At 51.8% G+C, this 19356-nt stretch overlaps 2 pseudogenes; both read left to right on the top strand.

The window, feature by feature from the left end:
• LOC128945472 (zinc finger protein 208-like) overlaps positions 1-19356 on the top strand; it is a 294561-nt pseudogene that overhangs the window by 168923 nt on the left and 106282 nt on the right.
• Positions 11721-19356, top strand: part of LOC128945543 (serine/threonine-protein kinase PAK 3-like) — a 56662-nt pseudogene continuing 49026 nt past the window's right edge.

The following is a 19356-nucleotide window of genomic DNA, read 5'->3' as shown; positions in this document are numbered from 1 at the left end:
CTTGGTGGCACTGGGAGGAACTGGGAATGAAGTGCGCGGCACTGGGAGGCCGAGTCCGGCGCGAGGCACTCCGTGCTGCGAGTCTGCCTGGCAACAGATGAGTCATGAACAGGATGCGATCTCATTGGTTGGGGAGCGTCAACTTTACGGGTCGCTGAAATGGACGCGCGGGGGGGCACTGGGAGGGACTGGAGACCCCGGGGGTCGGCACAAGGAGGGCTGAGGGCTCTGGGCCGATGCCCATGGAGATTTTGAGGGGCTCCAGGGTCACTGGCAGGGCAGGCCCCGAGGGGACATGCTCTCCCTCGCGCTCACCTCGGCGCTCCGTGATGAACGGGGTAAAATTCTTGTACCAGCACCGGCAGAACCAGTCCACCGCAGTCCGTCTGTCCTCCATGAATACCGCGTTGCTGTTCCAGCGCTTGGCCAACTTCTCCCCATAGCGGGTGAACCCCACAAAGTGCCCCACGTCTCTGTCGAACATTATGAACTGATCCCGGTTGTAGATGGATCTCTGGACGTACCTCACCTTCTCCGTGCCGTTAATGAAGTAACACTCGGACTTTGTCATCCTTTGGAACACCCCTGTGTGTGCAGAACATAGATCGGGGAGTGCCTCTCCAACACCCTCCCCCAGCACCCCCAGAGCTCCGGGGCCACCCCGGATCCCCACTCCGCACCCCCTGTGCCCCTCGGCCGCCATGGGACCCTCCTGCCCGCGCTGCCGCTTCCTCTTTGCCGCCCTTCCCCCATTTCCCCTTCCACATCCTCTCCCCTCCCACCTCCGGCCGCTCCCCAATTCACTTTGGGGTGCCATTTCCCCATTTTCCCACAAATTCCCCAATCCCCAGTCCCCATTGCGATCAGTTTTGAGGCCCCCCCCTCCGCTTTTGCCCGCTTCCCCACCCTCTCCCACCCCTCCCCTCCCGCTCTCCCTTTGGGGGGTCCCCTCCTCCTCCCCCTCCATTCCGGGCTTCCCCCTTCGCCCCCTTTTCCCCCTTCTCCACCCCGTCCCAGCGCCTCCCGCCCCCCGCTCACCCGAGAGCTCCGCGCCCGCAGCCGGGGGGGCTCCCAGCACCACCAGTGCCACCAGCAGGGCCCCAGCTGCCGCCCCTCGCCCCATGGCCGGGGCCGGGCAGGGAGCAGCAGCCCCAAAGCAGCCGCGCTGCGCTGGGAGCGCCAGTCCGGAGCAGGGCGGGCTCGGCAGCGCCGCGCGCTCTCATTGGCTGCCGCCGCTTCTGGGCAGCGACCGGCCACGGGCTCTGCCCGGCAACCGATGAGGCAATCCAACGTCCCGAGCTCTCATTGGCTAAGCCTCCTCCTGCCTGCGCTGCCATTGGCTGAGGACTTTCCGGGACGCTGCAGCCCCGGGCCGGGGGTTTTTTGGGCAGGGGGAACCTTGGGGCGCCGGGCAGGTGGGAGCTCAGGTGAGCCCAGCAATGCGTGCCCAGGTGCGCGGCATCTCAGGGCTGCCCGTGGCGAGCGGTGACGCTGGCCCGATGCCAGGCACCCCCAGAGCCGCTCTGTCCCTGCCCCCGCAGCCGCACAGGGACAGAAAATGGAACCGAGGGTTCCTGCGTGGGGACAAGGACCGGGAGAGATTCCGAAGCAAATCCCACACGGGCACAGCAGACCCGGCCTGGGAACATGGAGGGAATTTATTACCAACCAAATCATAGCAGCACAAGGAGAACGGAAAGAAATCTCTCCAACACCTTCCCCCTGCCCAACACGGATCACCCAGAACAGGGGTCACCAGGGCTCTGCCCAACGGGGCTCACTGTGGATCATCCAGCGCGGATCCTCCCATGGGGGATGGAGCTGGAGCAGCGCACGAAGCTCTTCCCACACTCGGTACACTCGCAGGGCCTCTACCTGGTGTGGAAGTGCTGGTGAGTGACGATCTCTGAATCCCACCTGAAGCTCTTCTGACATCCCAAGCACTCCTAGGGCCATTCCCCAGTGTGGATCTTGTGGTGCTTGCTGAGGTCGGAGGTCCCGCTGAAGCTCTTCCCACATTCCCCACACTCCCAGGGCCTCTCCCCAGTGTGGGTGTTCAGGTGTTCCATCAGGGTGGAGCTGGAGCTGAAAGCCTTCCCACATTCCAAGCACTTGTGGGGCTTCTCCCTGCCATGAAGCTTCTCCACCAGCTCTGAGCTCTGGCTGCATCTCCAGCCGCCTTCCTGGCTCAGGGCAGCTCTTTCCTCCCCACACCTCCCTGGTCTGGGTTTGCAGCCCCTCCTTGTGAGGGATCTCTGGGGCTTTTCCTCCTCCTCCATCTGGCCACAGCTTGGGAATGACAAACCCTGGTTTGGGGGAAACCAAGGTGGGAGCGCCTTGGAGTAGAGGCTCCTCCTGGCCCGGTCCATCTCTGGAACTCAGCAGGAGTCTTGTGTCCATGAAAATCTCCACACATCAATATTTAGCCCGAAAAAACTCTCCCAGGAGCTCCCTATTGCTGATCTCTCCACTTTTGGGGTTCAGGATCACAGGGGTCCAATGGTTCCAGGGGTTCTCCATTCTCCGGTGTCCTGCTTAGGGATGATTCAGGGGCTTTTGGGGGTCCATGGGGTCCCTTCTACCCTGATGTTCTTCTTTGAGATCCCAGAGATCCCAGGGATCCCTCCTCTCCAGGCTCCCCCCCTTTCCAGTCTGCCGGGGTCCCCCTGCTCTGGGATTGCCCCTCTCTGCTATCCCCACTCTGGGGGTTCCAGGGGTTCCCCTCCTCTGCTCTCCCTGGGGTACCCAGGACCAATGTCCTCTCCCGCCCATACGGGGCAATGGAACGTGGGCCCCCAAAGATCCCTCAAGGGGCTCAGCTCTGGGGTCCTGCAAGATCCAAACCTACACACACAGAGAAAAAAACCTCCCAGAGACACCAGATGATATCTGGGGTCAATTCCACAATCTGCGAGCTCCAAACACACCCCAATAAAAAACCCTCTCAGGGACTGTGGGATCTCAGTCTCTCAGAACTGGGGGGCTCGGGAGTCCTGGAATGCTGCCAGAAATGTCTGGTGGCTGGACTTTGATCCCACATGGGAGATGACATCAGTATGAGGACGGGAGGATTTCACTGGGGTGAATGGTGAAGGGACAAGTTAATTGGAGTGTGAGATACAGGGTTTAAGATCCCTGTACAGGGGGGTCTAGAGAGGCAAGATGGAGGTACTGGGGCGTGCCCTTCTCCTTCTTCTTCTTCCTCTAGGCCTCCATCTTCTGTGGTGGAGTTGGCACTCCAGGATTGGACCTTACTAGGGGAACACTGGTTAATAAGGGTAGAGGGTATTGGAGAAAAATGATAAATATTGTATACGTAACTCCGGGTATAAAGATAGGTGACCGCCCCAGGGGCTTTCAGTGTGTGCCCATGGCTGACTGCTGAGCAGAACTCTGTCAGGCCAAGAGAAAATCTTTTAGATAAGTAATTAATAAACACCAAGACCAAGAACAAATCTGAAGCTTCCTCTCGTCCTTTCGAACCCAGGGGCCCAAGGCCATCTTTGGGCTTTTTCCCAGACCATCTAAACAGCCCAGAAATCCAACAACTGGCGTCCACTGTGCGGGCTATCTCCCACCAAACCTTTCGGGGGGGGGAAAAGCCCTGAAGAGCTGAAGAGCCAAGAGAACAGCACTGATAACTCCAGAGGAGGGAAGCCTGAAGAAAGAAAGAAGAAAAAGAAAAAACCGGCCGGGAGAAGCTGCAAAAATCAGCAGTCACTGAGAAATCCCATCTCTCAGCTTCTGCTGAAGACAGCTCGTAGCAGAGCGGCCTGGACTGGGACCAGAAAGGCGCCTCTGATCCATCCCTCGTGATCTGCTGGACGGAGAACAAGGGCTTCCAGACCACGCTGACGACAGATTCGGTAAGAAGGCCAAAATAAAATCATGGGGGCAACACTCTCCCAAGAACAACGGGAAATCTTATCCACCTTACAAAGTGTAGCAGAACTATATACAGAAGGGATCCCAAAGAAAGAATTAAAACAGCTGTTACTATGGGCAAGGCTCAATTATCCACTTGCAGAGACATATCTGCTGTTCGAAGTGGGGTTTTGGCAAGAAATTAATAGGCATTTATATATTTTAGCAACAAAAAAAGATGAGACAGCGTTAAAGCTACTCTCGCCGGCAAGAATCATGTTACAAGGTATTTCAGTGCAGTCTAAAAGACTGGAAAAGCAGCGAGAAGCTGCGGTACCCTCAGAGAAGGGGGCGGAGTGGCAGAGCTCCGGGAAAAAAATTACTCTGGCTTTGAAAGGCCAGGGGGAAAGGGCTCTCGAAAAAAGAGAGCGGGAAAAAATATTAAAACCCCCGATCAAAAAATGCAACAAACCCCAAGGGCGTCCTGAAACTCCAGAGAGTGTGGAGGAGTCAGGAGCAGAAGGGGGGGAGCAGGAAGATAAGGGATCGGGGGGGGGGCCTGTTCGCGGTGAAAGCGGCGACGCGGCGGCGGCGGCGGACGCGAGCAGCGCGGGTGAGGATGAGGAGATGCGCGCGGACCCGAGCCCGGTCCCCCGTGACGTCGCGGGTGAGGAGGGGCCGTGTTAGGGATTCTACGTCCCGGGGCTCCACACCATCTCCAGATCTGGCGCCTTTGGTCCAGAGCCTCGGAGTCCCAGTCCCTTCCCTTCATGGGAGACGCTGAGCAGGAAGAGGAAGTGGGGCAGTCGAGATTGCACCGTCATCCGAGCCAGGGAGGCTGGTGACAGCGCCACCTAGTGGCAGGAGGGCAGAAGTGCACGACATGCCGGGTCGGCTCGGCGGAGCCACAGCGCCATCTCGTGGCGAGACTGCAACAATGCAGCAATTCTTTCCAACAATATATAAAAAGAAAAGCACCTCGAAGAAAACAATGTTAACACGACAAAGGGATTATCCATCCACTTCGGGATTTCATGAAGATGATGAAAGCTCAGATGAAGAACAGCTACAAGGGGAAGATGTCATAAGGATCACAGCATCGGAAGGTGTCCCAACATGGATGCTATCAGCAGCAGAAGCAGCAAAAAGCTTCTTGCATTCATTCGATGCAGTAAAGAAGAAATATCAACAGGATCCTCGAGTTTCCTTTTCGGATTTAGGAGCAAGGCCAAAAACCTCAAGGCGAAAAATGAGACACTATGAATCACCGATGACATCTACAACACCATTATTCATGCAAATCCCAATGGAATCTGATGAAGAGGGGTTTCAAGAGCCGGTGAAGACAATGGATTGGAGGCAAATCAGAGAAGCATTGGAAAAGGAAAAGCATTTATTCCCGGGATCAGGGGATTTGACAATGCCAGTGACATATGATGCCCAGGGACAGAATCCAAGGTGGGAAAGGATGGGTCATGAGACACTCAAAGACTTAGGGAAGGCAGCTCAGACTTTTGGGCTGAACTCACAATACTTCAAACAGCTATTAAGAGGGACATTCTCTATGTATGATCTCACACCATATGACATTCGAAGTATTGTGGCAATGATCCTCACTGACACACAGAGTCTTGTCTGGGAAAAAAGGTGGAGAAAATATCTTGCTGAGTTGCGGAACAGATACCAAGGTGGGCCGAATGCGAACCTCACAGAAGGGCAATTAGCAGGGGATCCTCCAGATGACAATCCAGGGGAACAAGCAGCGCGGCTTCCACGAAGAGTGTTAAGCGACATCAAAGAAGCAGCGCGATTGGCAATCATGCAAATTACGCCGACAGGAGCTCCGGATGTCCCGTTCTCTTGCATCAGGCAAGGTCCCACAGAGCCATTCATGTCATTCATCGACCGACTCACGCAAGCCGTGGATCGACAGGTGACAACAGAAGAAGTGAAGAGGCCTCTCTTGGAGAATTTAGCTTTCGGCAATGCCAACCCGGATTGTCAACGGGTGATTAGCACCATGCCAGGACGGCCATCCTTGGCAGAGATGGTGGAGGCATGCAGCAAGGTGGGGACGCCTCAGCACGTCGCAGCGATTGTAAAGGATGAATTAAAAGAGGAATGGGAGAAACAGCTAAAGGGACGCTCAGAAGGGCAATCAGAGGACAAGACATTGGAGAAGATGTTCGAGAAATTACTTCATCAACAGGACGAAAATATCAACAAAGTTCTTGCGGCAATGCAGAAAAGGGACAGACCCCAAGGAGGACAGTGCTACGGATGTGGGGAATCTGGGCACATGAAAAGGAATTGCCCACGGACACATATACCAACGCCAGCCCAGAGAGCGGAAAGACCAATTTGCGCACGGTGCGGAAGAGGAAGACACTCTGTGAAAGAATGTTATTCCCGGACAGATGTGGAAGGAAATCCGTTGCCGCATCCGGGAAACGGGAAATTGAGCGCGGGAAATCCCCGGCGCGCTCCGACACAAATACTGGCGGTGTCACAAGAACAGACAGGGCAGTCATCAGTGAGCGACAAGCAGATACCCTCAGCAAAACCCTCAGTCGATTCCACAGTGACCCAGACCTCCTCCCACCAGGGGCACAGTGTGCATTGGCAGCTTCAAAACTAGTATGCTTTCTAGATGAAAGTCATGCGGAGATACCAACAGGTATCCGCGGGGACTCATACAAGAAACAAGATTTTTTGATAGTTGGACAAGATAAGTGCAGTATTCTTGGGCTCATTGTCTATCCGACAGTTGTCTCAGCAGATAAAAATACAGAGTTAACAGTTTTGGCAAGAGCGCTTCGTCCACCATTGACTGTACCGGAAAATACTGTGGTTGCGAGAGCCTTCGCATTGCCACCACACGCAGTTGGAGAGGTCATGTCAATCTTTGACGAAGAAGGTCTCCCTATGAAAGAGCATGTTGAAGTACATACAACATGGGTGAAGCACATAGGTCGAGACCGACCCACGCTCACGTGCCAATTGACGTGTGGGGACAGGACAATATCGATCAGAGGTATGCTCGACACAGGGGCGGATGTAACAGTAATATCGTACATCTTTTGGCCACGCAATTGGAGCTTGGTCGCGCCATTGGGCTCTCTCTCAGGCATCGGGGGAGCATCTCTGTGTCTGCAAAGTGAGAATTCCGTCGTTGTCACGGGACCAGGAGATAAGACGGAGATCATTCGTCCTTTTGTCGTTCAAAAGCCGATCACAGTCTGGGGTCGGGACCTTTTGGCACAATGGGGCGCGAAGATCGAAATGGATTTTTAATAGGGGTCACTGCAGCACTCGCCACACTGAAGCTGACATGGAAAACAGATGATCCAGTTTGGGTGGATCAGTGGCCCCTTGAGCGGAAAAAATTGAGTGCTTTGAAAGACCTGGTCCAAGAACAATTGCAGAAGGGACACATCAAGCCAACAGACAGCCCTTGGAATTCTCCGGTGTTTGTCATCAAGAAAAAGCTGTCGGGCAAGTGGAGGTTGTTACACGACCTCAGGAAGATCAACGAAGTCATAGAAGACATGGGGCCACTTCAGTTGGGACTTCCATCTGTCTCGATGATTCCCAGAGATTGGCAGCTTGTGGTCATTGACCTCAAGGATTGCTTTTTCAGTATCCCACTCCATCCAGATGATGCTCCGAGATTTGCCTTTTCAGTCCCGAGTATCAACAGGGAAACGCCTCTGCAGCGGTACCATTGGGTCTGCCTTCCACAAGGCCTGAAAAATTCTCCGACGATCTGTCAATGGTACGTGGTGCGAGCTTTGGCACCAGCACGAAAGAAATTTCCGAAGGCGAAGATCATTCATTACATGGATGATTTGCTCATCGCAGCATCAACACGACAGGAGCTGCAAGAAGCTCGTGACTGTGTGATCGCAGAGGTGCAAAAGGCAGGTCTGGAAATCAGCATTTCAAAGATTCAAGAGGTTGCACCTTGGAAATATCTAGGGTGGAAAATCTCAGAGAAAACAATAAAGCCTCAAAAGGTGGAGATCAGCACAAAGGTCAACAATTTGCATGATTTGCAACAGCTTTTGGGAGAAATCAACTGGATGAGACCAGTTTTGGGAATCACAAATAGTGACATTCCAGCACTGCTTGATCTCTTGAGAGGAGACACGGACATTCGTTCTCCCAGGACACTCACACCAGAAGCAAGAAAAGAGTTGGAGAAAATCTCGGACGCGATACAGAAAAGGCAGGCACATCGATTTGTTCCATCGTTGCCTTTTCAGTTGGCAGTGCTGGGGAAGAAAACGCAGTTCCATGGTTTGATCTTCCAATGGGATGAATCGCAAAAGGACTCTTTGATAATCATAGAGTGGATTTTCCTACCGCACAGGCCCGCGAAAACGATTCTCACAGATCTGGAGATGGCAGCACAAATCATCATAAAGGCGAGAACAAGGCTGCTGACAATGGCAGGAAGAGAATTCTCAGTCATCAGGTTACCTCTGAAACGAGACTACTTCGATTGGGCAATGCAACAATCGAAAGACCTATTAATCGCATTGTTAGCGTTCCCAGGAGCTTGCACAATCCACTTTCCCCAACACAGAATACTGCAATCGCAAATATGCTATAGAGCAAAACCACAGATAAGTGAAGAACCTTTGGACGGGATCACCGTGTTCACGGATGGCTCGGGGAAGACACACAAGTCAGTAATCACGTGGAGAGACTCAACGACAGGGGATTGGGAATCAGACGTGAGGATGGTTCAGGGCTCTCCACAAATTGTGGAGTTGGCAGCCGTTGTCCGGGCATTTCAGTTGTTCAAACAGCCTCTCAATCTGGTGACAGATTCCGCATATGTTGCGGGTGTGGTCAAGAGATTGGAGGGTTCGCTCTTGAAAGAAGTCAGTAATGAGGTTTTATACTCATACCTGACAAGCTTGAAAACACTGCTAGAGAGCAGGGAAAGGGAGTATTTTATCACACACATTAGAGCGCACACAACACTTCCAGGGTTTTTAGCGGAAGGGAATGCTCGGGCGGACAGGTTGACAATGCCCATTTTGCAAACGCTGCCGGACATTTTTGAGCAGGCAAGGTTAAGTCATGCGTTCTTTCATCAGAATGCGCAAGCACTGATGGAGTCCTTTCGTCTCACAAAGAGTCAGGCGAGGGAGATCATTAGTGCTTGTCCAGACTGTCAGCTTGTGCAGCCACCTTCTTCTACCGGGGCCATCAATCCGCGGGGGCTGCAAAGTCTTCAGTTGTGGCAAGCTGATGTCACAAAATACCCATCTTTTGGGAAGCTCAAAAATGTTCATGTTTCTGTAGATACATTCTCAGGTGCAGTCTTTGCTTCAGCACATGCTGGGGAAACAGCAGACCATGCTTGCCGACACTTTCTGCAGGCATTTGCAGCATTAGGTGTGCCTCAGGAGATAAAAACAGATAGTGGTCCAACATACACAGGCAGGGTGCTTGACAGATTCCTGAAAAGATGGGGTGTCAGACACACGTTTGGTATTCCGCATTCACCCACAGGTCAGGCAATCATTGAGAGAACACATCACACCCTAAAATCCCTTCTGGACAGACAGAGAAGGGGTGAGCCAGAGGCAACACCTCACATGAAATTAAATAAGGCGCTGTATGTGCTGAATTTCCTAAATAGCTCATCCTCGGAACCTGATCCACCGATCGTGAGACATTTTCTAAACAACACACAGGCAAAGCTAAGGGAAAATCCTTTAGTTTTGATCAGGAACCCAGAGACCGGACAAATAGAGGGTCCTTTCAGACTAATCACTTGGGGAAAGGGTTTCGCTTGTATCTCCACAGATCGAGGTCTGAAGTGGGTGTCGGCACGGCACGTGAAGCCATTCCGAACGCGAGAACACGAGAATGCTGATCCGAGAAACAAAGAGACGAGTACTCAGACAGAAGTCGAGACTCAGGCTGCAAAAAACGACCCAGAAGAGAAATGAAAAGAAACTAAGGACTTTGGGGGGTTTTCACATAAAAGCGAGAAAGGTCTTTTGGTGCAAACAGAAGGGGGAGATGTGGGATCTCAGTCTTTCAGAACTGGGGGGCTCGGGAGTCCTGGAATGCTGCCAGAAATGTCTGGTGGCTGGACTTTGATCCCACATGGGAGATGACATCAGTATGAGGACGGGAGGATTTCACTGGGGTGAATGGTGAAGGGACAAGTTAATTGGAGTGTGAGATACAGGGTTTAAGATCCCTGTACAGGGGGGTCTAGAGAGGCAAGATGGAGGTACTGGGGCGTGCCCTTCTCCTTCTTCTTCTTCCTCTAGGCCTCCATCTTCTGTGGTGGAGTTGGCACTCCAGGATTGGACCTTACTAGGGGAACACTGGTTAATAAGGGTAGAGGGTATTGGAGAAAAATGATAAATATTGTATACGTAACTCCGGGTATAAAGATAGGTGACCGCCCCAGGGGCTTTCAGTGTGTGCCCATGGCTGACTGCTGAGCAGAACTCTGTCAGGCCAAGAGAAAATCTTTTAGATAAGCAATTAATAAACACCAAGACCAAGAACAAATCTGAAGCTTCCTCTCGTCCTTTCGAACCCAGGGGCCCAAGGCCATCTTTGGGCTTTTTCCCAGACCATCTAAACAGCCCAGAAATCCAACAAGGGACCCCCCTGATGGATTTGGGACGAGTTCCCCCTCCCCGCTCACCTGCAGGACGAGCTGGGGACGATGGTCCCGCGACTGCGGCCACAGGGGGCACTGGAACCTCCTGTTCCTCCTGTTCCTGCTCCTGCTCCTCCTCTTCCCGCTCCTCCTTTCCCTCTCTCCCTCCTCCTCCTCCTTCCTACCCCACCTCCTCCCCAGTTCCTGCCTTCTGTGTATTTAGAGTGGGGAACCTTGCTCGTTTTTAGAACTAGAACAAAGATCCCAGATGGAACAAGGCTCGCTGCTTTTAGTCAGAAGCATCAGTGACTAAAGGTCACGTTTCCTTTGGTTTGGCGCCGTCCTTGTTCCTCCTCAGTGTTCAGGCTGGGCTGTGGGGTGTCCTTGTTTGCTGCATTTTCCGAGTTCCTCTTGCACCCTTTGGGCCATGGGCTGTGCCCTGGGAGGGTTCTTTGTGCTCCTTTATGACACAGGAGAACCTTCCAGGTGGTTTCTGAGTGAGCTGCTGCTGGGATGTCACAGGAACAGCACCACGTCCCCGTGGTGTTCCCGTTGCTGTGGGACACGGAGGCCTCAGTGCCCAGAGTGGCTCTGGGCTCGTTGCCGGAGGATCCTCCTGCCTGAGGCATTCTCAGCAGCAGCCCAGCCCTGATGGGTGTCCTTCTGTGCTTGCAGGGCTACAGGCTGCAGACGTGTGCAGCGCAGCCAAAATGCTCCAGCAGGTGGCTGCTGCAGTTTGCACTCTGTACTCTGTATTCGGGGTATTTTTTGACCCACTTGGCACGTAAATCGAGGTTTTCCCTCGGTGCTGCATCTGTGGCTTTGGGATTGCTGTGTGCTTTCTGTTCTTCCTCTGGAGCTGAGCTGACTTTGGAACCAAATTGCCATGAAGACACCATTGCTTTGGGAGAGCTCCTGCCAGCAGCTGCAGCTGAAAAAGGGGGTGTCTGCAGCCAGCGGGGCATGCACAGCATCTGCAATGGGCCCTGGGGGGTTCTGTTCCCTCAAGCAGGGAGTCTGTGCCAGCAGAGCCTGGAACTTCCTCCCTTTGCTGCTCCAGCCAAGAACTGACCCAGCCCAGTATTTTGTGCTGTTCTCTTGCTTGCTGTGGGAAGGGACTGTGGCTCCTGGAGGGATGCTGTGAAAGCAAAATGCTCTCTCAGGGTTGCCTTGCTCTGTGGCATTTCCCACCACAGGCAGTTTTTCTCCTAACAGCATGTGGTTCATGTTCCCTCTCCCATTGCAGGGCACCTCATGTCTGGATTCCGAGCAGCTCCTCCTTCGGTGAGTGGGAAAGGAACCTTTGGTGTTTGGAATTGTGCAGCAAGTTGTGAGCTCGGCATGTGGCAGCCCAGTGCCAGCCTGGGAGGCTGAAGGAAAGTTCCTGTCAGTGCCTACAGCAGCAGCAGCAGCAAAGGGATCCCCGGCAGTTTTCTCCTTTTCTGCTGAAGAGCTTTAGAAGAGCTGCAGGTCTGGCTTTGGAGGCAGAGGATTGCTTGCTGGCTTTAGCCATGGTGGAATATCGAATTCCCAACAGTAAGTGGCAATCTTGACTTTAGCCCATTGTTAGTTGGAACAGCTCCAAACCCAATTTCTGCTTAGTGCAGCTGGATGTGCAGCTGAGGATAAATAAGGTGATAACTGAGATGGTGGGACCAGAATGGCCAAGCTCCCACGGAGTGGGATGAGGATGGAGGACATCTCCTGGAGTGGGGTGAGGATGGAGGACATCCTGTGTCTTGGGAAGAGGAGAGTGAACATCTCCCAGCATGGGAAGTGGTCGGTGAACATCCCCTGGCTTGGAAAGATGATCGCAAACCTGCAGCATTTTGGGAGGAGGATGGAGAAGCTGCAGCATTTTGGGAAGAGGATGGAGAACCTCCCTCTGCTTGGGAAGAGGACAATGAAGCTCCCTCCGCTGTGGCATCCTGGGCTGAACATTCTGACAGCAGCACAGCCCTGCAGCCAGAGGGGAGAGGGGAGTGGTGCCTGATGCAGCTGAGTACGTCTGCTCTGTTCCTGGGTGCCCGAGCAGGTGCTGTGTGTGTGTCTGGGCATCAGCTGCACCCAGGGTTGCTCTGCAGCTGAATGTCACAGAGCCATTTATTGTCCTTCCCCAGCTGACACCAAGGGGCTCATGGCCCCAGGGAGTGGGGCTGGCTCTGGCTCTGCTGCAAGGCGGGCTCTCACTCTGGGAGGGAGCATCTTCCACGTTTTTTCTTTCAGGGAACACCGTGAGCGAGGCGGAGCCTGCCCAGAAATACCTGGAAGTGGAGCAGATTGGCCAAGGGTAAGTGCAGGGCAGCTGCTTCTGCACAAGCAGGGCTGGGGGTTGCGCTGGTGCAGGATCAAGTGAGAGGTCAGGAGAGCCCAAAGCACCTTCAGGCACTGGCTACCATCCTGCTGTCTCTCAGTCCTGATCAGAATTGATAACTGTGGTCAGAAGGCGCCGTCAAAGGCCCCTGAGGCTGGCAGTGTCCTGCCTGCAGCAAGGAGCAGGACCTGGAAGATCTTCTGTCCCTGGAACTGGATTGACTAAAAGAGCAACTCACCATCTGGTGACTGTCAGAAAACAGTTCTCAAGAAGATTTCTTTCAAATATTTTCCTTGAAATAATATGCACCAGTTAGGATTATCAACCTAATGGTTTAGAAACAGAAACCAGAGATGAACCAATAAGTGCTGTACTCTAGCACAGGTAGCAGACCCCATACACTTAGTAACAGACACAGAGCTGATGCACTCTGGGGGGAAATGCATCACCTGTCTGATGGCAGGGCCCTTGTGGAACCTGCAGGTCTTAGGCAGGAAATGGAAAAGGATGAAATGCATTCTTTTCCAGTTCTTTAGACACCATTTTCTCACCTCAGGTTTTGAACTAAAGCAATTCAGCGTGGACATTTGGGATTTGCTCCAGCCCAGTTCCTTCGTGTTGGGTCTCAGTTTTCTCTTGCACACCTCACATAGCAGAGGACTGGTGGCTGCTGTGCTGTTGTTGGAAGGGTCGATGCACCGAGGTGTTTGTGAACGCTGCAGGCAGCAGAGATCTCCTGTCTGGGCTGGCTTTCACTGCCAGGGCCTAAAGCTCTGCTTCTTTCTTCTCTGCTCTTCTGTCTCCAGGGCTTTCGGAGCCGTTTCTAAAGGACTCGACAGGGCCACTGGAGGAGAGGTCAGTGCCAACACGCCCAGCACGGCTGGCAGCTCTGCAGGGCTTTCCCCTCTGCTGGGAGCTGTGGCTGCAGCTCTGGGGGCCAGCAGAGCTTTCCTGCCCAGGCTGCTCCTCTGAAGGCAGAGCAGTGTCAGCCTGCAGAGCACAGCTGGGACACACTTGGTCCTTCTCAAGTGCCCAAGGAATGCAAGGAGGGCAGCGGTGTCTGTCAGAGCAGGACACCCTGGCTTGGTCTTTATATCTAAAAGTGTGAATGCATCAGCTGCTGGAGACTGAGGCCCCATTAATCTTCATCCCAGCCTCAGACAGGAACATTATTTAGCAGTTTTTCCATCCTGCCTTTCATCTTCAAAGGGAACCTCAAGGCCTATTTAGGGAGAGATCCTGCTTGGGCTCAGTTTGGGGTTTTAGTCCTACTTCAGCTGTTCACGGAGGGAGAGGGAGAGAAATGAGAAGATGGGTGTCCAGAGCAAAGCTCTCTCCTAAATCCTGCAGTTGTGTTTGGGTCTGGTGTCAGTGACAGCCTGTGACAGGGATCACCTGAGCAATGGGTGTGTGTTTGCTTTGTTGTGCAATCCCAAACAGAGCAGTTGGATCTGAAATCATGACCAAATCCCATAGAATTGCTAAAGAGTTCCTGGCTGTTTTGCTCTGTTTTCACAGAACCAGAATTACCTCCTGCTTGCAAAATGTGTTTGAATAATAATAATCATAATGAGAGTGTTGAGGCCATTAGAGAAGACTGTAGGTGCAGAGAATGTAGTTAGAGCTTTGAGGCTGACAGCTGAGGGACCATTTCTGCAGAGCTTGCAAGGCCAAATGTCTCTGGCCATGTGTCCTGTAAGCAGCCCCCAGCTGGCAGAGCACTGGGCTGTGGGAATGGCCCTTGCTGAGCTCTGGTGTCCCATCCCAAGGCAGTTGGGTCCAGCCCAGCTCCGTCGCTCCAAAAAGACTCGCTCCGTGTTTGCTGTGGCCTCCTGCCACAGACTCCTGCAGTTAAAGGCTGCAATGTCCCTTCAGGTGGCCATCAAGAAAATGAGTCTCAGAGGGCAGAACAGGGAACGAGCTGTGAATGAGATCCTGCTCCTGAGGGACAAGAAGAACCCCAACATTGTCAGCTTTCTGGACAGGTGAGTGCTTCAGCTCTTATCCCGTGCCCGGGCCCTGCGTTAACCTTTCCTGGCATCCGGAGTCTGTAGCCTGTTTGGAAAATGCCTGACCCAGCCACATCTTCCCAAACAGCCTGGCAGTTCACTCTCTCCATGTGCTTTCGTTGCTTTGCTTTGGTTTTTCCTTCAAGTTCCTCCCCGTTTGCTGTGTCTCCCAAGAAGTGCTGATAAACCACAGCAGAAATTATTTCCCTTGGCTTCTTCTTCCCAGCCCTTTTCCATTGCTACAAATGCCAGGAAGATCAGGTTATTGTTTCCAGAAATGCCTCATTTGCCCATTTTTCACTGGCCTTGCCTGTTTCTGAAGGGACTTTCTGAAAGATTTTCTGACTGCTTTTGTCCCAAGTGCTGCACAGCCTCCTCCCCTGGATTACCCTGGCAGTTGTGTTGCCTTGTTCTGCAGGGAATGGTGGAACTGACAAGTTCAGAAGCTGAACCAGCTGGGGCCAAGGGTTGTGGTTCCACACTGATCTGGGCTGTTGCTAAACTGCATTTTTCACCTGCTTGCCATCTCAGGCCTCTCCTTTCTCACAGGCGTCACCTTCTCCTTTAGACTGTGCAGATTCCAAGGGCTGTGCAGCTTGGCAGGAATGTCTCTCCATCTGATTCTGTCCTCACTGACAAATGACCTGGAAACAAAGCTCCACTCCAGGCTTTTCCATGGGGGAATTGAGCTCTGCACTTTCATCTCCATACCATTGCTTTCCTCTTCCAGCTTCCTTGTTGATGGAGATCTCTGGCTGGTGATGGAATACATGGATGCAGGAACTTTGCAGGACGTTGTCAGACAGACACGCATGGCTGAAGGAGAGATGGCAGCTGTCAGTCGGGAGGTGAGGGATCCTGCTTGTCACTCCATGGCTGGGACACGATGGCCCTTCCAAACAGGGCGTGAGAACAGGAGTGGCTCCATGCCTGGAGCTTGTGTGCACTGCACTCCTGGCCTGTCACAGCAAAGCTGCTGTTGGCAAAATTCTAAACTGTCCTTTCTTGTCTGATATATTCCGGCCATTGGTTTTGCCCTTGTGTTTCTTGTTGTTATGTTTGCCCAATTATCCCATCATAAAAAAACCCAAACAATATTTGAGATAGCAGCAATTTTAATTGAATAGTTTAGAAAATATATATTGACAATATAATTTGATTAAAAATAATGGATAATTCATTTCAAATAATAGTGCAAAAGCAAAAAATAACCACGGGGTATAGAGTGCAGGGCTCTTGGACCCTTGCCACCTCACGTACAAGCTTGCTAAGTGAAGATTCCCCCCTTATATGTCATGTGTCAATGCCATCTCCTCCCATTTTCGATTCATTACATTTTTACCTCTGCCCTCTATTGGAATATGAATCCCAATATCACCAGGTAGATTGTGCCTGGGCCCGTCTGACCCCTGCTGCTGGGCCAAAGGCGGCAACTGCGGTGTTTCACCCCAGAGACACCTTTAGCTGGCTGGATGCTGCAGCGGGCAGTGAACAAGTCCAGGCTTGTAGAAACCCACTTTATCTCACGTGGGAAGGCTTCAGGCGATGGTGAGGAGGAAAGGAGATGGATTCTGCCAGAGGGTTAATATCCAGAGTTTTATTCCATGGTCACAGAGGTCTGAATCACAGGTAACAGCTCCAACAGAATCCCGACCGCATGGCCTGATTGACCTTTTAGGCTCCGGGGGGAGGGGGAGGGAAGGGACAGGTGAGCCACCAACCAGGTGGGAGGGGCAGGGTCTCGGGGGGAGGATGACACCCAGACAGGCCAATGACCTGTGCGCATAGGGGCATCTTTTGAAGCTGACCAACCACACGATGGCTCTGCTGGAATGCCAAGACTGACTGACAGCCCAGCAGGGGAAAAGGGGGGCGGGGGAAGATGGCACACCTGAAGGACTAGGATAGGTAAAACAGGAAATTGTAACACAGTGCCACATCTCCCCCTAGTGTTGTTTAAAAAGAAAGGGACTGGGTTTGTGATGAAATTGGTTCCTCCTCTACAGGAGGGGGAGATGGGCTTGAAACTAACTTGAAAACCATGCGTTTGATTAGTCCAAAAACAATGCTAACAACTACAATAACAATAACTAAAATAAACAGCACTAAAACACAGTTTTCAGCATAGATCCCAACCAGCCCAAGAGTCCCCAGCCTTTGAACAGTCCATTCAGCCCGTCGTCAGTTTCTCTGTTGATGTCTGAGAGCTTTTGCCAAGGTAGTCCATACGTGCTTTGGGCTGAGGGACTATGCAGGAGATCGCAGGTGGGATGATCACGAGTAGGACGAGAAGCAGGCTTGGTCTATTGATGCCGAATTTTGCCCCAAAGGGCGAGAATAACTGCCTAAGAGACTCAATTTAAGTCAGCATAGACAGGAGGTATTTTATTACGACGCGTCGGAGAAATCACAAAAGGGATTTCTCCCTATCTTGTAACAAAAGCAAGCCTTTTATACAGTTTTGAATATAAAGTTACATCATATCACATGCATAATCATGTTTTTGCATGCATATTCATAAGAGGCGTGGTGTAGGCGGAGCGTGGGCGGAGGCATCTCTTTGAGGATCATTTTGGTGGTCGTTCCGGTTGCCTTCATCGTGGGCAGGGGTCACCTGATGAGTCTTCCTCCTTAAACTTTTGAACTCCTATCCTAATATGGCCAATTCCCGGTGTACTTGGCTTGGTCCCATGGCTTGGCAAGGCTCTTAGGGTCAGTTTGACATCGTTGGCTCTGAACATGCTTAGCCCATCAATTCCCCTATCCCTATCTCTCTTTCCTGTCATTGTGTCCCATGCCTTAGCCGATTTATTGCTCTATGTTTCCTAAGTGCTATGCTTTCTTCGAATGTTTCACATTCCATGTTTTAACTCATTATTTCTTGAAGGCTATCCGTTTTGCGGCTTTACTATGGTGTCTTGAGACTGAATACACATGAACAGTGGGATCGAAACTGGTACAAGGAACTTGAGAGAAACATATATTACAAACTATTCCAGATAGGAGGCTTAAATGGAATTTCATCCAGAGAACGTGTGCGGCGTTTTCTTCTCCAGGCAGCATGAGCAACCTGGGGTACTTCCGTAGATTTCTCTGAGACCTTGGGAACATAAGGCTTTACCCATTTGGAAGGAACCCACCTTAAACCAGAGGGGGTGGACACACAAGCGTATCCACGTCCCCAAGTAACCAATTTGTGAGGTCCCACCATTTTCCAAGTCTCGGGGTCTTTTACTAAAACTGGAGGCTTTTCTTTCATCAACCTATGACTGCTCCCCCCAAAGTGGTGTAGGATGGGCGGGTTCAGGCTGTCAAAGGAACAATTCAGAAAATGGATTGTGAACAGTGCCCTGGATAACTGGATGTGGGGAGGTTCTACCTTCAGAAACTGTTGTTGCTGGTCCAGGACTCTTTTAGTATCACAGTGAGTTCTTTCTACAATGGCTTGACCTGTAGGGGAGTAGGGGATGCCAGTTTTGTGCTCTACTCCCCATTGCTGCAGGAAGCTCCCCAATTCCTTGGATTTATAAACAGGCCCATTATCAGTTTTCAACTCCTTGGGGATGCCCATGACAGAAAAAGCCTGTAAGAGGTGCTTAATGGCATCGATAAATGATTCTCCTGTGTGGGCAGAAGCATAGACCGCTCCAGAAAAGGTATCTACACTAATGTGAACATATTTCTGCCATCCAAAAGACTGTATGTGTGTAACATCTGTTTGCCACAGTTCACAACTGTTCAGTACCCTTGGGTTTGCTCTCGTACTCACTGTAGGGACTGCATGTTGTTGGCAATTTGGGCATGTGGCCACAATTGCTTTGGCCTGTTCTCGAGTGATGTTAAACTGACAAACCAGGCCAGGTGCATTTTGGTGGAAAAGCTGGTGGCTGATTTTTGCCTGTTCAAAAACATTTGGGAGAGTGGCCATCACTGCAGGTGCAGCAAGAGCATCTGCCCTTCTGTTGCCTTCAGCGATAAACCCTGGCAAGTCAGTGTGTGACCTGACATGCATCACATAAAATGGTTGCTCTCGGTGAGTGACTAACTTTACCAGTTTTGAGAGCAATTCGAAAAGTGTGATGTTAGACACCTCTTGCAGTATTGCTTGATCTGCCCTGGATACTACTCCTGCCACATATGCAGAATCTGTAATCAGATTGAATGGTTCTGAGAACCTTTCAAAAGCCCTAACAATCGCAGCCAATTCAGCAACCTGAGGGGAACCTTCCACCTCAGCAATGTCCGTCTCCCACTGCTGGGTTTGAGGATCCTTCCAAGTCATAACGGACTTGTGGGACCTCCCAGACGCATCTGTAAAGACAGTTACAGCCTTTTTTAAAGGTCTCCTACTTAGAGCACTTCTCAATTTCAGAGTGAATTGAACATCTTGTTCAAACAATTTGTGAGTGGGCCACGCTACAGAAATTTGTCCTGAGTAGGAATCTAGAGCAAACTGCAACACTACATTTTCTTGAAACAATTGTTCCAGTATTTTCATAGTATTTTGACCCGATTTTAACTCAACTGGA

The sequence above is a fragment of the Melozone crissalis genome, unplaced genomic scaffold (assembly GCF_028551555.1).
Source record: "Melozone crissalis strain CALT ecotype California unplaced genomic scaffold, PUWL_Pcris_2 ptg000066l_1, whole genome shotgun sequence".
NCBI lineage: Eukaryota > Metazoa > Chordata > Aves > Passeriformes > Passerellidae > Melozone > Melozone crissalis.
The sequence above is the reverse complement of the archived record's forward strand: the minus strand, read 5'-3'. Positions and strand labels throughout refer to the sequence as shown.